Below are 14,458 nucleotides of genomic sequence, written 5' to 3' on the forward strand. Positions count from 1 at the left end.
CTACTGCAGGTTTATTTCTCTCACAACATAAGTATGTTCATGACATCTTGGAGAATACAAACATGGCTAGTGCAAATGATGTTTCTACCCCATTGTCAACCACTCAATCTCTTCACTTGGTGGATGGGATAGCTGCAGTGGATAGTACAAAGTATAGGTGCGTCATTGGCAGCCTAAAATATGTTCGTTTTTGTGATGCTGGTTATTCAAAGAAGAAGAGAGATAAAAACTAAAACTGGACACACGTTTTTTCATTAGACAAAATCTGCATATAACATACTTCTACTCACTGTTTCAACAACCAGCAGACTACTTTTCCTTAATCTCAGCTAAACCACACAAAAGCTAACTACTTCATTACACAAAAGCTGAGCCACTAAACAAAGGATTAACATTAAATTACAATACATCTTAAGCTACTGAGAAGGGAAGCACTCCCATGCAGTCCATGCAGAGCAAAAACTCTTCCAGGTTTTTCATACATTCGGCAAACCAACTTCCAGCATAGCATCAACCTTCAACACTCCACCTTGGTGCTTTGGCTGGAAACACCAAGTTTTAGCCTCAAGGCTTCAAACTTGGATTTGCATAATGCCTTTGTCATGATATCTGCAACCTGGTCTTCCCCTCAGCAGTGAACTAAGTTCACTTCTCCACACTGTTCAGCTTCCCTAACAGCATGATATTTAATTTTAATATGCTTTGTTCTACCGTGAAGTACAGGGTTCTTTGCCATTGCTACAGCCGACTGGTTGTCACACAAAATCAAGGTAGGATCCATTTGCATTTGCTGTAAGTCATCAAGCATCTTCTTAAGCCACACAGCCTGGTTCACAGCTGCTGCGGCAGATACATATTCAGCTTCAGCAGTAGACTGAGCCACAGTTTCCTGCTTCCTTGACAGCCAACTGATAGTACCCTCATTCAGGTAGAACACGTAACCAGAGGTGCTTCTTGCATCATCCAGGGATCCACCCTAGTCACTGTCAGTGTACCCCATCAGCTTCAGACTTTCAGATTTCTTGAACCAAATGCCTAACATGCAGGTTCCTTTCACATACCTCAACACACATTTGGCAGCTTTAAAGTGCAATTCACTTGGGTTGCTCATAAACCTTGAGAGGTAACTTGCTGTAAACATAAGGTCAGGTCTGGTGGCTGTATAATAAAGCAGACTTCCCACTAAGCTTCTGTATTTCCCTTCATCAACTCTCTCTGCACCATCTGTTTTGCTTAACTTCAGGTTGGGAACCAGCGGGGTATTTACTGGTTTGCAATTCTCCATTCCAAACCTTGAAAGTAGCTCGGTTGCATACCTTTGTTGACAAACAAAAATCTCCCTAACACCTTGAGTTATCTCCATGCCAAGGAAGTACTTCATCAATCCCAAATCTATCATTTCAAATTCAGCTTGCATATCCAAATTGAATTGGTCCAGCTCATCAGGATTACTCCCTGTCACCAACAAGTCAACAACGTATAAAGAAACCACAGCCACTCCCTTTTCAGTTTTCCTAATGTAGAGAGTGTGTTCATTAGGACTTCTAATATATCCAAGGCTGCATAAATGGTCATTTATTCAGCTGTACCAGGCTCTAGGTGCCTGCTTCAAGCCATATAATGCCTTCCTCAGTAGGTACACATGGTCCTCCTTTCCCTCAACCTGGTAGCCTTCGGGTTGCTCTACATACAACTCCTCTGAAATCCATCCATTTAGGAATGCAAACTTGACATCCAGCTGGAAAATTTTCCAGTTGAACTGAGCTGCAAGAGCCAACAAGAGCCTGATTGTGTCTTGCCTAGCAACCGGGGCAAAGGTTTCTGAAAAATCAATGCCTGGTTGCTGTGCAAAACCCTTCACCACCAACCTTGCATTATGCTTGTAGATTGAGCCATCAAGGTTGATTTTCAGTTTGAAAATCCATTTAACCTGAATGACTTTCCTTTTTTCAGATCTAGGTACCAGTTTCCAGGTTTGATTTTTATTGATCATGCTCAATTCTTCCTGCATTGCAGCCCTCCATAACTCAGATTTTGCAGCATCAAAATAGCATCTTGGCTCCACCACTGCCGTATTACACCTTTCATACACATCAGCCAAGGTACTAGTTCCTCTCACAGCATGATCTTCTTCCTCATCTGAATCTGCCTCTTGAATCAGTCCCTCTCTTCTCTCATTCTGACTTGATTCAACCTGCACATCAACCCTTTGTTCTTCCCAATTCCATACTCCACATTCATCAACCTTAATGTCCCTTGTGATTACAATCCTTTTGGACTCAGGAACATAAACTCTATAGGCTTTAGAGTTGCTGCTGTAGCCTATAAATATCCCAATTTCTGCCTTGTCATCTAACTTAGACCTTTTACTGGCTGGGATCATTACATAGGTTATACTTCCAAACTCTTTCAGGTTCCCTACTGTTGGCTTGATTCCAGTCCATGCCTCAATTGGTGTTTGATGTTTGACAGCCTTGGTGAGCAGCCTATTCAGCAGGAAAACTGCTGTATTGACAACTTCTGCCCAGAACACTTTAGGAAGGCCTTTTCCAGTCATCATGCACCTGGCTATTTCCATAATGGTTCGGTTTCTTCTCTCACAGACACCATTCTGCTGAGGGGTGTATGGTGCTGTGAACTGCTGCTGTATTCCAGCTAGGCTGCAGATTGACTTGAACTCATTTGAGGTGTACTCAGTTCCATTGTCTGTCCTCACTGCTTTGATCAAGGTCCAGCTTCATTCTCCACCAGTAACTTGAATTGTTTGAACACAGCAGCCACTTCACTTTTCTGCTTCAAGAAATAGACCCAAGCCACCCTTGAAAAATCATCAATGAAGACTACAAAATACCTGCTGCCATTTAGAGATTCTGTCTTCATAGGGCCACACACATCCGAGTGGATCAATTGCAACTTGTGACTTGCTCTCCAGGCTTGATCCAAAGGGAATGGTGGCCTGCTAAGTTTGCCAAGTTGGCAGGCTACAACTTGGATGCTGGTTTAAATATTAGTACTCCGCATGATTCACTCTCCAATCAACTTGCATCTACTTCTATTCCTGATTCACAATGTCCTGTGCAAACTGAATCTCCCTCCACCTGAACCCATTCCATGACTACTAGATCCACGAACAACATTTTCAAACCCAAGCAATTGCACACTGTTTCCGTTACCTCTAGAACCAACATGTGTGAGTCAAGCCTTATCTTACCCTGAATGGCACGAAGTCATGTCTAGTGAATTAACTGCTCTCATGCGGCATGGTGCTTGGGATTTAATTCCTCCACCATCAACTATAATCCAGTGGGTTGTAAGTGGGTGTTTACAATTAAACGAAAAGCAGATGTCTCAGTTGATAAATTCAAAGTACGACTTGTTGCCAAGGGCTATAATCAGCGACCTGGAGTTGATTATAAAGAAACTTTTAGTCCAATGGTTAAACCAGCAACAATAAGGACAGTACTGAAACATAACAGTCATGAATGGGTGGCCCTTGAAACAAATGGACGTAAACAATGCTATTTTACATGGAAATCTGACTGAAACTGTTTACATGGTGCAACCTTCGGGATTCAAAGATTTTTCTCAACCTGACTATGTGTGCAGGCTAAGGAAAGAAAATTATGGTCTCAAACAAGCCCTGATGGCATGGTATTCAGCTTAAAAAAAATGCTCTTATAGCACTCGGGTTCCAAAATTCTAAAGCTAATTCCTCCCTATTTGTTTATTTTCATGGTTCCATTATATGCTATTTCCTTGTTTATGTTGATGATTTAGTCATTACGGGCAATGACAACAAGTTTGTAGCTCATGTTGTTAACAAACTTGGTGAACAATTTTCATTAAAAGATATGGGGCCCCTTCACTACTTCCTCGGAATGAAAGTTATACCAACTACTGCAGGTTTATTTCTCTCACAACATAAGTATGTTCATGACATCTTGGAGAATACAAACATGGCTAGTGCAAATGATGTTTCTACCCCATTGTCAACCACTCAATCTCTTCACTTGGTGGATGGGATAGCTGCAGTGGATAGTACAAAGTATAGGTGCGTCATTGGCAGCCTAAAATATGTTCGTTTTTGTGATGCTGGTTATTCAAAGAAGAAGAGAGATAAAAACTAAAACTGGACACACGTTTTTTCATTAGACAAAATCTGCATATAACATACTTCTACTCACTGTTTCAACGACCAGCAGACTACTTTTCCTTAATCTCAGCTAAACCACACAAAAGCTAACTACTTCATTACACAAAAGCTGAGCCATTAAACAAAGGATTAACATTAAATTACAATACATCTTAAGCTACTGAGAAGGGAAGCACTCCCATGCAGTCCATGCAGAGCAAAAACTCTTCCAGGTTTTTCATACATTCGGCAAACCAACTTCCAGCACAGCATCAACCTTCAACAAAATATCTTTCCTTAACTCGTCCCAACATTTCCTTTGCCATCAATAACCTTTCTCAATTTATGCACAAGCCAACGGTCACTCATTGGACTGCTATTAAGAGGCTTCTTTGATATCTCAAGAAGACGATCTTTCACGGTATTCACCTCAAGTCAGCTGCAGCACCATGCTTAACAACCTACAGTGATGCCGACTGGGCTGGAAACATTGATGACAAAACTTCCACAGCGGCTTACATTACATTTCTGGGCTGCAATCCCATCTCACAGAGTTTAAAAAACAAAGAGCTGTTGCTCGGTCCACTACGGAAGCAAAATATCGAGCTCTAGCCAACAGCGCATTAGAAACAATGTGGTTACTTGCACTTCTTCAAGAACTTGGTTTTTCATTAAAGGTGCCACCTTCTCTTCTATGTGACAATCTTGGAGCGACCCATCCATCTCAGCTTTAATCCGGTCCAACACTCAAGAATGAAACATATTCAAATTGATCTTCATTTTGTACGTGATCAAGTTCGGAAAGGTACACTTAAAGTGAGTCATGTTCACACTCAAGATCAATTGGCTGATTTACTAACTAAGCCATTGTCCCGGGAACGCACAAAATTTTTAAGAGCCAAAATTGGTCTTGCCGATGGAAGCTCAATTTTGCGGGGGCGTATTAAGGAAGGTGACACAAGGCAAGACTAAGATTCAAATTCAAATAAGAAATCTGGAAGTGATTTGCAGCAATAATCAAGCCGAGAATCATGTCCTATAATTGATGCATTTATTGTATTTTAGTAAACAAAATCTGTAATTGATGTACATGTTATTTTTTAGCTGTACAATTCCTTAGATAGATTTGTAAAGTCTGTATAAAAATCATTGGAAGGATCAATACAATTCGCGTGTTGACATTTCCATTGTGAGCTCCAAAATATTTACTTTTCTATAATTTTTACGAGTATTAATTTTTAATTTATTTAAAATTTTAAAATATTAAAAAATGTTCTCATAGCATTTTAGAAATTTTTCTTTATTCTTCCTTTTTTATATGAATTCTTATTGATAATTTGATAATAGAAAAATATTTAATATCTATTTAACTAAACAATCCATGACTTTATCATAAAAATTTATTTTGGCAAGTTCTATTTTTATAAACTCTATGAACTACCATATATGTACGTGTCCGCTATTAAAATTTTATAAATTCTATTCTTACCCAATATTTCTGATATCGAACTGGAATATTAGCAACTTAGAAATATGTGGAACTATGAGTTAATGAGTAAGAGATTTCAACTGAAGAAAATTTAGAAAAAAAAAAAAACCCGGTTTGTCATTATTAAAATTATTAATTTCCATAATAGAAAATTTTCTACCTAGCTATTGCTCCCAACAACATGAATTTCATAATTAAAATAAAAATGTTAAAAATAAATGCAAGTCGCATATATAGTATCCCTTCAATTGCCACCAATAAATACAACAACAAAAAAATTCATTTTAGACTTTACTTTCTTCTTATAGAAACACAGGGGGACAAGAAACACTAAAAAGAATAATTTTTTAATTTAAAGTTATGAATAAGATATTAAGATATTTTTGATAGTCTAGTTGACCAACTAAAGACCAATCTAACACACTTCTTGTTTATTCATAAAACATTTACTATATTGTTTAGAATATTTTGGATTCACCTTAATTGAATTAAAGATTTTACAATTCAAATACAATGACACGATAGATTTTAGATTGACAGAATTATCTGATTCCAACCATTCTTAACATGTAGGCTCCGGACACACCTATAAGACTCAAGTGACCGAGATGTGTCACATAGAAAAAATGAAAAACTGTAATATATATATATATATAAACATACATTGGAAATCTGAAAACATAACATATACCTTTTGCAAATCTAAAAACACATGGGGTATCAGTCCTCATGCAATTACAGCAAAACATGAGGCAAACACAAATGTAAAACATAGTTCTTGTAGCATAAAACAAAATACATAGTGCTACACACATGTAAAATGATGTCACGTGGGCCCAACCTTGAGTGGAATCATTGCTCAACACTATCATTATGTTGACCTGGAGAAGGGAAAACACTTGAAAATTGTAAGTTGAAATACTTAGGGAGTGGTAGGGATGGGAAAATCCGGTTTGGTATTTTATGAACCGAACCAGTTATTCAGCTCAAGCAAAACTTGAATCGAAATAAATTGGTTATATGAGTAAACTAGATTTTAACTAAACATATTATTCGGTTCGGTTCACTAGTTAACGTGTTTTCAATATCAACCCTTAATTCTGTAGTTTTAACTTTTAAATCTCCAAATTCATATATATATATATTCTTGCTATTTTCTTTGTGTGAGTATCTTGAAGTACATAGGTAAAATTATCCATTTTAAAATACTGAATCCAGGATATGAAATAAAGAGATAAATCATTCAATTATCAATTACTGATTAACAAAAACATTGGCGGAAAAAAAGTAAAAGTTTTTGCAAATTGCAATTGCGTCTCTCAACTAAAAAAAAGTCTTCTTCAACTATCTCAAAACGCCCATGACTTTAAAATTCAGATCTCAAGACTCAAATAAGATATGAATCTTTCCAATTTTCCATTTTCAGATGTCTCTAACTGTCTGCTCAGATTGTATGCTACTAAATAAGGGGCAAAATAATGATCAGTTATGTTAAACTATTAGGAGCAGAAAAAGAACAATTTTGTTACTTTAGTGAAACTTTACAGGTTGTATAGATTAATTATGTTATTGTCGTAGGAAAAAATATTGGTTAAATTGACAAATGGTACCAGACATTATGAATTCAAATGTGTACTTACTCAATACCCAAGTTTCATTATTTTGCAAAGACCCAATTATAGCCATAACTAAAGCACAGGATTCAATTCAAAATGAAATACCAACAAACTTACCATTATGCACAACCAATTTTTCACGTAGTTATTCTTCTAATTAATGTCTTATTTATGCTATAATTTGTTCTGGTAACCGATAACACTCATTCATGGTTATCACTCAGATCATGCATCACAAAACGAATCAAAACACGAAAATTTGAGTTATACTTTCTTGGGACATTATAGACATGTATAATACAGAGCTGGGTGGGAAACATAAGAAGTATGGTGCGGGACATTATATATGGGTAATCCTTGCAAAAATCAAATTATGGATAGGCATGGGTCAAATTATGGATAGGCATGGGTCAAACGAAACCATGTTCAGCCAGTGCAGCAACAACTTTCCCGAAGGAAAGACAAAATAACACAAAAAGAATGAAAATACCCAACTTTAGTTCTAAAATACCATTCATATCATTAGCACATGGGTCAAACGAAACAATGTTGGATTTAAAACATTATATACAAAAACATCACAGCACCTATAACAAATGAATTAAAAGAAGAAATGGGCTAAATATGGGAATTACCTTGCTGAATCGGTGGTGGACTAGTGATCGTGGAGCAGCTGAGGGCTGAAGAATTGAAGCACTGTATGGGCAAAAAATTGTCTAGGGCCTTATCAGGCCCGAGCATGTAACATCTACAACATGGCTTAATCTTGGTTAAGTCCATCATAAGATCCACGTCACATGCTAGCCCAATGTGCTAACCTAATCCCTCATGGGTTGGACCATCGAAATTGGGCCTCATCATTAGCTTTTGATGCTTACCTTTTGATGCTTAGGATTTATTCTCTACCAAAATCTAACCAAAAGCCCTCAATTTCCTTAGCAAATTGGATGAAGAGATGAGAGAAATGGAGAGTGCAAGTAGTATGTGAGATGTAGAAAATGAGAGGGTTTGCAAAACTAAACCCTTAATAGCTCATACAAATAAACATTCTTTCCCATTTTGCCCTTACACTTTCTTGATAATTTCATCCTTGCCCTTTAATTCTTTACAAATACACCCCCATCTCCAATGCATTCTCCATAAAATTTTCTTACATTTCACTTCCCACGTTTCTTGCTAATTAGGGGTAGAATGGTCACTTTACCCTTATGGAAAATTTCTCTAGAAACTTCACAAGAAAATCAGCAGACTCTTCGCCTCGGCGAAAAAATACAGAGCGTACGTCATCACGACGAAGCTTATTCTTTGCCCCGGCGAAGCTTATAATTCTCTATTTCGCCAAGTCTTTATCAAATTTAGGGCAACCACACCAGTTTCTTGGGACATTATCACATACCAGTTTAACTAAGGGCCAACAAACAACATTTAAAGGCAAATAAATATGAATAAGCTATGTACCTCAAAGTGGGCGTTACACAGCTCCTCTTCGCTTTGCTCTTCTCAATTCGGCTCGGCTCGGCTCATCCCCAAGCCGCCTTAACTCTTTCCTACCCAAGTTGACTCATCATGAAGGGATGAATGGATTCCAAAGCACCCCACTCACCATCCATGCCGGCCAAAGCACCCAAATGTCACACTTAGATTGACTCATCCTGAAAGGTTGAATGGAGATCCAAGCACCCCACTCACCATCCATGTCGGTCAAAGCACCCGAGCTGTCACACTCAAGTTGATTCATCTTGAAGGGATGAATGGAAACCAAAGCACACAAATAACCCCCCATGATGGAGTCGACCCCCATGCCACACCTTACGACTTGGCATACATCGCTTAGTCACCAACATGAGCAAAGCTGAGTGGAGCGGTACATAAAACAATTGACAAGTATTAATCATTGACAAACTCCTCACTAACATCGTCCATTCATCAACAAGACTCGAGCCAAATGGGAGGTACATATCACCATCTTGAAGTGACTCCATAAAACATCACCCAAATCCACACATGGACGAACCAAGTCGAATCGACTCGACTCTTAAAGGACTATGATTCACACATTCTTACACCTACGGAAGGAACAACATACTCTCAAAGATACTCATCCTCCCAGCTCAGGTTGGTCGAGCAAACTTTCATGTTCCTCCTGACTTAGATTGGTCGAGTGAACTTTTATTCATCTCGCAACTTCGGTTGGTCGAATAGACTCCTCCCAATTTTGGTTGGTTGAGCATGCCTCCATACTCCCCCCAACTTTGATTGGCCAAGTAAGCTTCATCTCCACTAAGTTTTGCATACCGAGTCGAGGCCTACCACCTCAAATGACTCAATGAACTTGTAACATAACATTTCGAATAACGGTCAATTTGATCTGACGAGCTGCTAGCACTGACCCACTCGGTCCACACTCATTCGATTAAATATACTTTCTAAGCCAAATACCCTTTAACTAGAGGGTGGGGGACTAACTGTATGGGCAAAAAATCATTTTGGGCTTTATCAAGCCCGAGCGTGTAACATCTACAACATGGCTCAAGACCATGGCTCAATCCTAGTTAGGCCCATGATAAGATCAATGTCACATGCTAGCCCAATGTGCTAACCTAATCCCCCACAGGTTGGACCATCCAAATTGGGCCTCATCATTAGCCCACCTAGGCCTAGGCTTAAGCTTATTGGCTCATGATATCTACTAAGGATCCAAAGTCCCATTTAAACCCTAATACATCTACTTCATATTCTATCTTTATCCTAATTCACCTAAGATCTTGAGTCTTATGTGAATCAAGACTCTCACTCCTTAAAAGGCAAAGTAAATCAGGTCTTTCCTATTCACTAAGCTTTTGCCATTATGGACTTAGAGTCCTACTAGGATTTGAAGATCTTACAACTACTATATAAATAAAGGCATGCCCTCTCATAAGGGGGCAATCTCCATTACTCAAAACCACCTATTTGCTCTTAAGTTCTTGCTCCCGAGAACCTGATGCCTTTGCCGTAGTCCTGGTCTCTGAAAAAACTCCCGGTAATCCGTATTTCCCTTAATTCTTATTAAATATCTGTTTTAGCTTTGCTGACTTGAGCATCGGAGTTCCTGCGGCAAACACCACCCCAGTGTTTTCCATAAGCTTCACACTTGTCTCTTCATGTATGCAAATCCAACGGATTGTTAGACCCTATTTCCATAACCATAGATTTTTTGCATCTACAAGTGTCGTTCGCCATTCGTCGTTTATGGACTCATGGACTCATGGTGGTTAATTACTCTAGGTTATTTCTGTTCACTGATGAGAAAGGTTAACGGTGATAATATTTCAGAGTTTTAGAGTTTTAGTAGGGATGGGTGGCAGTGGAGTGTAAATTAGAGATTAAAATTTAATACATACCTAGGGTTTCTTAATTTGAAACTGGTTTTATAATCTGGTTTCAATTAACTGGTTTGGGAAAACCCAATTGAAAACTGAACCGGATAATTGGTTTATCAATTTTCCCGAACCAGTTTTTAAAAGAAACCAAATTTTTGGTTTAGTTTCGGTCCAGTTTTTTGATTCGGTAGTGTTTCCAAACTTTCTTTCTCGCCCCTAGTCAGTGGGTGAGTTTTATAAAACTTCTTTCCTCTCGTCGGCCTCAACATAAAATATATATATATATTCAACTTAATTCTTTTTCTTTTTCTACTTAGTAAATTGCAAAATGAGTCAACTGGAAAACAAACAATATATTAGTGTAACGTTAGGCTATAATAATTTAAATCAGACACTAATCAGTAGCCATTTTTAAATCATATCTAATTATTTCAAAAGTGGTGAAGAGATACATAAACTAACTACTTGTAACTATTCATCCAAAACCGTTAGATTGAAAAAAAATTCAAAGGATGAAAATTTATGTCACCCTTTTAGGTTAAAAATTTAAGTTGATATATCCTCACCCATTAAGATATTATCCTCACTTATAACTTCTTATACAGAACTTTCTGTTATTCTATAACTTTTTTATTTTTATTTTTCCACCGGATTCTTCTAGTGAAAAAATAAAATTAAAAAGACTGAATATAAACAAAATATTAAAATATCGTTTCTACTTGTAACTTCTTATAAAGGTTTAATTCAACAACTTTCCATTGTTCTATAATTTTAATTTATTTTTTTTGCACCCACTGAATTACTTCTTCTAGAATGAGTCAATTGAATAACAATAAAAAATGACCATAAATCAAACAATTTATTAAAATACTATCTTTGCATCAAACTTCTTTTGCCAGTTGAACCCAACTTTGGCGTTACTCCAAAGAAAGGGAAAAGGTGAAATTGAAGTCATAATACCGGAGAAAAAAGGAAAGAGAAAACAACCAAGTGTATCAAAGGTTCAAATATATGTTCCCTTGTTGTCGATGGTTTTCGATAAAAGTGAGTCTATAAGGTTAATCACGTTTTCACTACTTTAAGACTTCAATAAAGTAAAATAACTTAAAATATCACTACTAGAAAAACTCCCTTTCTTGATGGGTAATAACTGTTAAGAAGGGGTTTTTTTGACAATTCTTCACCCATCATTGAAGCTAGTGTCAAGAAAGGGTGGTGACCATTTTTGAACTGTAAAAAATTTCTTGACAGATCTCTTGATAGTTATAACTTGTCAAGGATTTGGCTGAATTTTAACAAATCCTTGACAGTCTTCGAACTGTCAAGAGATTTTAACCAAAAAAAATTAAATTTAATAATAATAATAATTTTTCACCCTTGATGGTCTTCAAACTGTCAAGGAATTTTTTGTAAATATATATTTTTTTAGATATTTTTATTTTGTATTAATTTATTTTGTAATTCATTACCAATTAAATAATAGAATAATGCAATGAAATTCTTCGTAATATTTCTCAACCAACAACAATTATCACAATTCAAAAATAATTTAAACATTCAACAAATTTGTCATGGAAACAGATGAATGAGATTTTCATAATGCTGTCAAAGTATATACATAATCATTCCAACACTCATATAGACACAAAAAGATAACTCCAATCATCAAACATTGCTATAAAGACCGCTAAATTTTACCCCAAATTTATAAACAAATCCCACCAGCCTAGGGCAGCAACATCATCTGCAAGCGATTAATGAAAAAATTAGGGAGAGAAAGATAATCCACCATAAGGATAAGCTTCACATAAGTCAACCAGTAGTCCAGTACCAAATGATATCGCGAAAAAATATGTTAGCCAAATAAATACATGCACTTAAAAAGAGTTACTAAGATAAAATTTAAAGAACCAGATGTTAATGGGAATTTGAGAGCAATAAAGCAGTGTAAAATTATGGTGGNTTCTAGAATGAGTCAATTGAAAAACAATAAAAAATGACCATAAATCAAACAATTTATTAAAAAGTATATTTGCATCAAACTTCTTTTGCCAGTTGAACCCAACTTTGGCGTTACTCCAAAGAAAGGGAAAAGGTAAAATTGAAGTCATAATATGGGAGAAAAAAGGAAAGAGAAAACAACCGAGTGTATCAAAGGTTCAAATATATGTTCCCTTGTTGTGGATAGCTTTGGATAAAAGTGAGTCTATAAGGTTAATCACGTTTTCACCACTTTAAGACTTCAATAAAGTAAAATAATTTAAAATATCACTACTAGAAAAACTCCCTTTCGTGATGGGTAATAACTGTTAAGAAGGGGATTTCTTGACAGTTTTTCACCCATCATTGAAGCCAATGTCAAGAAAGGGTAGTGACCATTTTTGAACTGTCAAGAATTTCTTGACAAGTCTCTTGATAGTTATAACTCGTCAAAGATTTGGTTGAATTTTATCAAATCCTTGACAGTCTTTGAACTGTCAAGAGATTTTAACAAAACAAAATTAAATTTAATAATAATAATAATAATTTTTCACCCTTGATGGTCTTAAAACTGTCAAGGAATATTTTGTAAATATATATTTTTTTAGATATTTTTATTTTGTATTAATTTATTTTGCAATTCATTACCAATTAAATAATAGAATAATGCAATGAAATTCTTCGTAATATTCCTCAACCAACAACAATTATCACAATTCAACAATAAATTTAAACATTCAACAAATTTGTCATGGAAACAGATGAATGAGATTTTCATAATACCGTCAAAATATATACATAATCATTCCAACACTCATATAGACACAAAAAGATAACTCCAATCATCAAACATTGCTATAAAGACCGGTAAATTTTACCCAAAATTTATAAACAAATCCCACCAGCCTAGGGCAGCAACATCATCTGCAAACGATTAATGAAAAAATTAGGGAGAGAAAGATAATCCACCATAAGGATAAGCTTCACATAAGTCAACCAGTAGTCCAGTACCAAATGATATCGCGAAAAAATATGTTAGCCAAATAAATACATGCACTTAAAAAGAGTTACTAAGATAAAATTTAAAGAACAAGATGTTAATGGGAATTTGAGAGCAATAAAGCAGTGTAAAATTATGGTGGCAATGCACATATAATATTATAAAATAAATACAGTATCTCATGTTTTAGGACATAGAGTCAAGGGACATGACTTGGTGATACAAGTTTTTCACTTAAATTGAGATAGAAATCCTTAACCACTCATCTATCTTCATCCAAGAACTTAGAAAGTTATAAGTTAGAAACATCAAATGCAACTTTTTGACTTCAAATCTTAAGTATTGGATTAAAATAAATGAATAATTCGGAGTTTATGCCTTGTTTTAACTGAAAAAGTTTAGGTCACTCACAGCCTATGTAATTAAGCACTTGAAATGCATAATATATATCCCAAATTTTAAAATCGCACAAACTAAAAAGCCTATGATGAAATTTAAAAGTGCTCAAAATGCAGAAATCACTTCTACAAAAGCCTCTGATGTATAATATATATGCTTTTGCATTCGAATTCATTAGGAGCTCTTGAATAAGAACATCCATATAAACAAGAGACCAATGTGACAAGCATGTAGTTTCTCATGTTTTCTAATTGCCATGTGGTCTAGTGGCATAGGCCTCCACACATTTGTGGATTGTTTAAAGTCCTGGATTTCGAATCCATGCAAAATGGAGGAGTTTAAAACTGCATGTTCATATTATCATTTGATTGCTCCTATCATCTATTGATCCGCATGAATGTCTCCATACTTCCATCAGCAATTCTAACCAAGTGTTTATTGGAACACACAAAATCAGATGAAAAATAAAAACTCAATACC

The sequence above is a fragment of the Pistacia vera genome, unplaced genomic scaffold (assembly GCF_008641045.1).
Source record: "Pistacia vera cultivar Batoury unplaced genomic scaffold, PisVer_v2 Contig604, whole genome shotgun sequence".
Taxonomy (NCBI): Eukaryota; Viridiplantae; Streptophyta; class Magnoliopsida; order Sapindales; family Anacardiaceae; genus Pistacia; species Pistacia vera.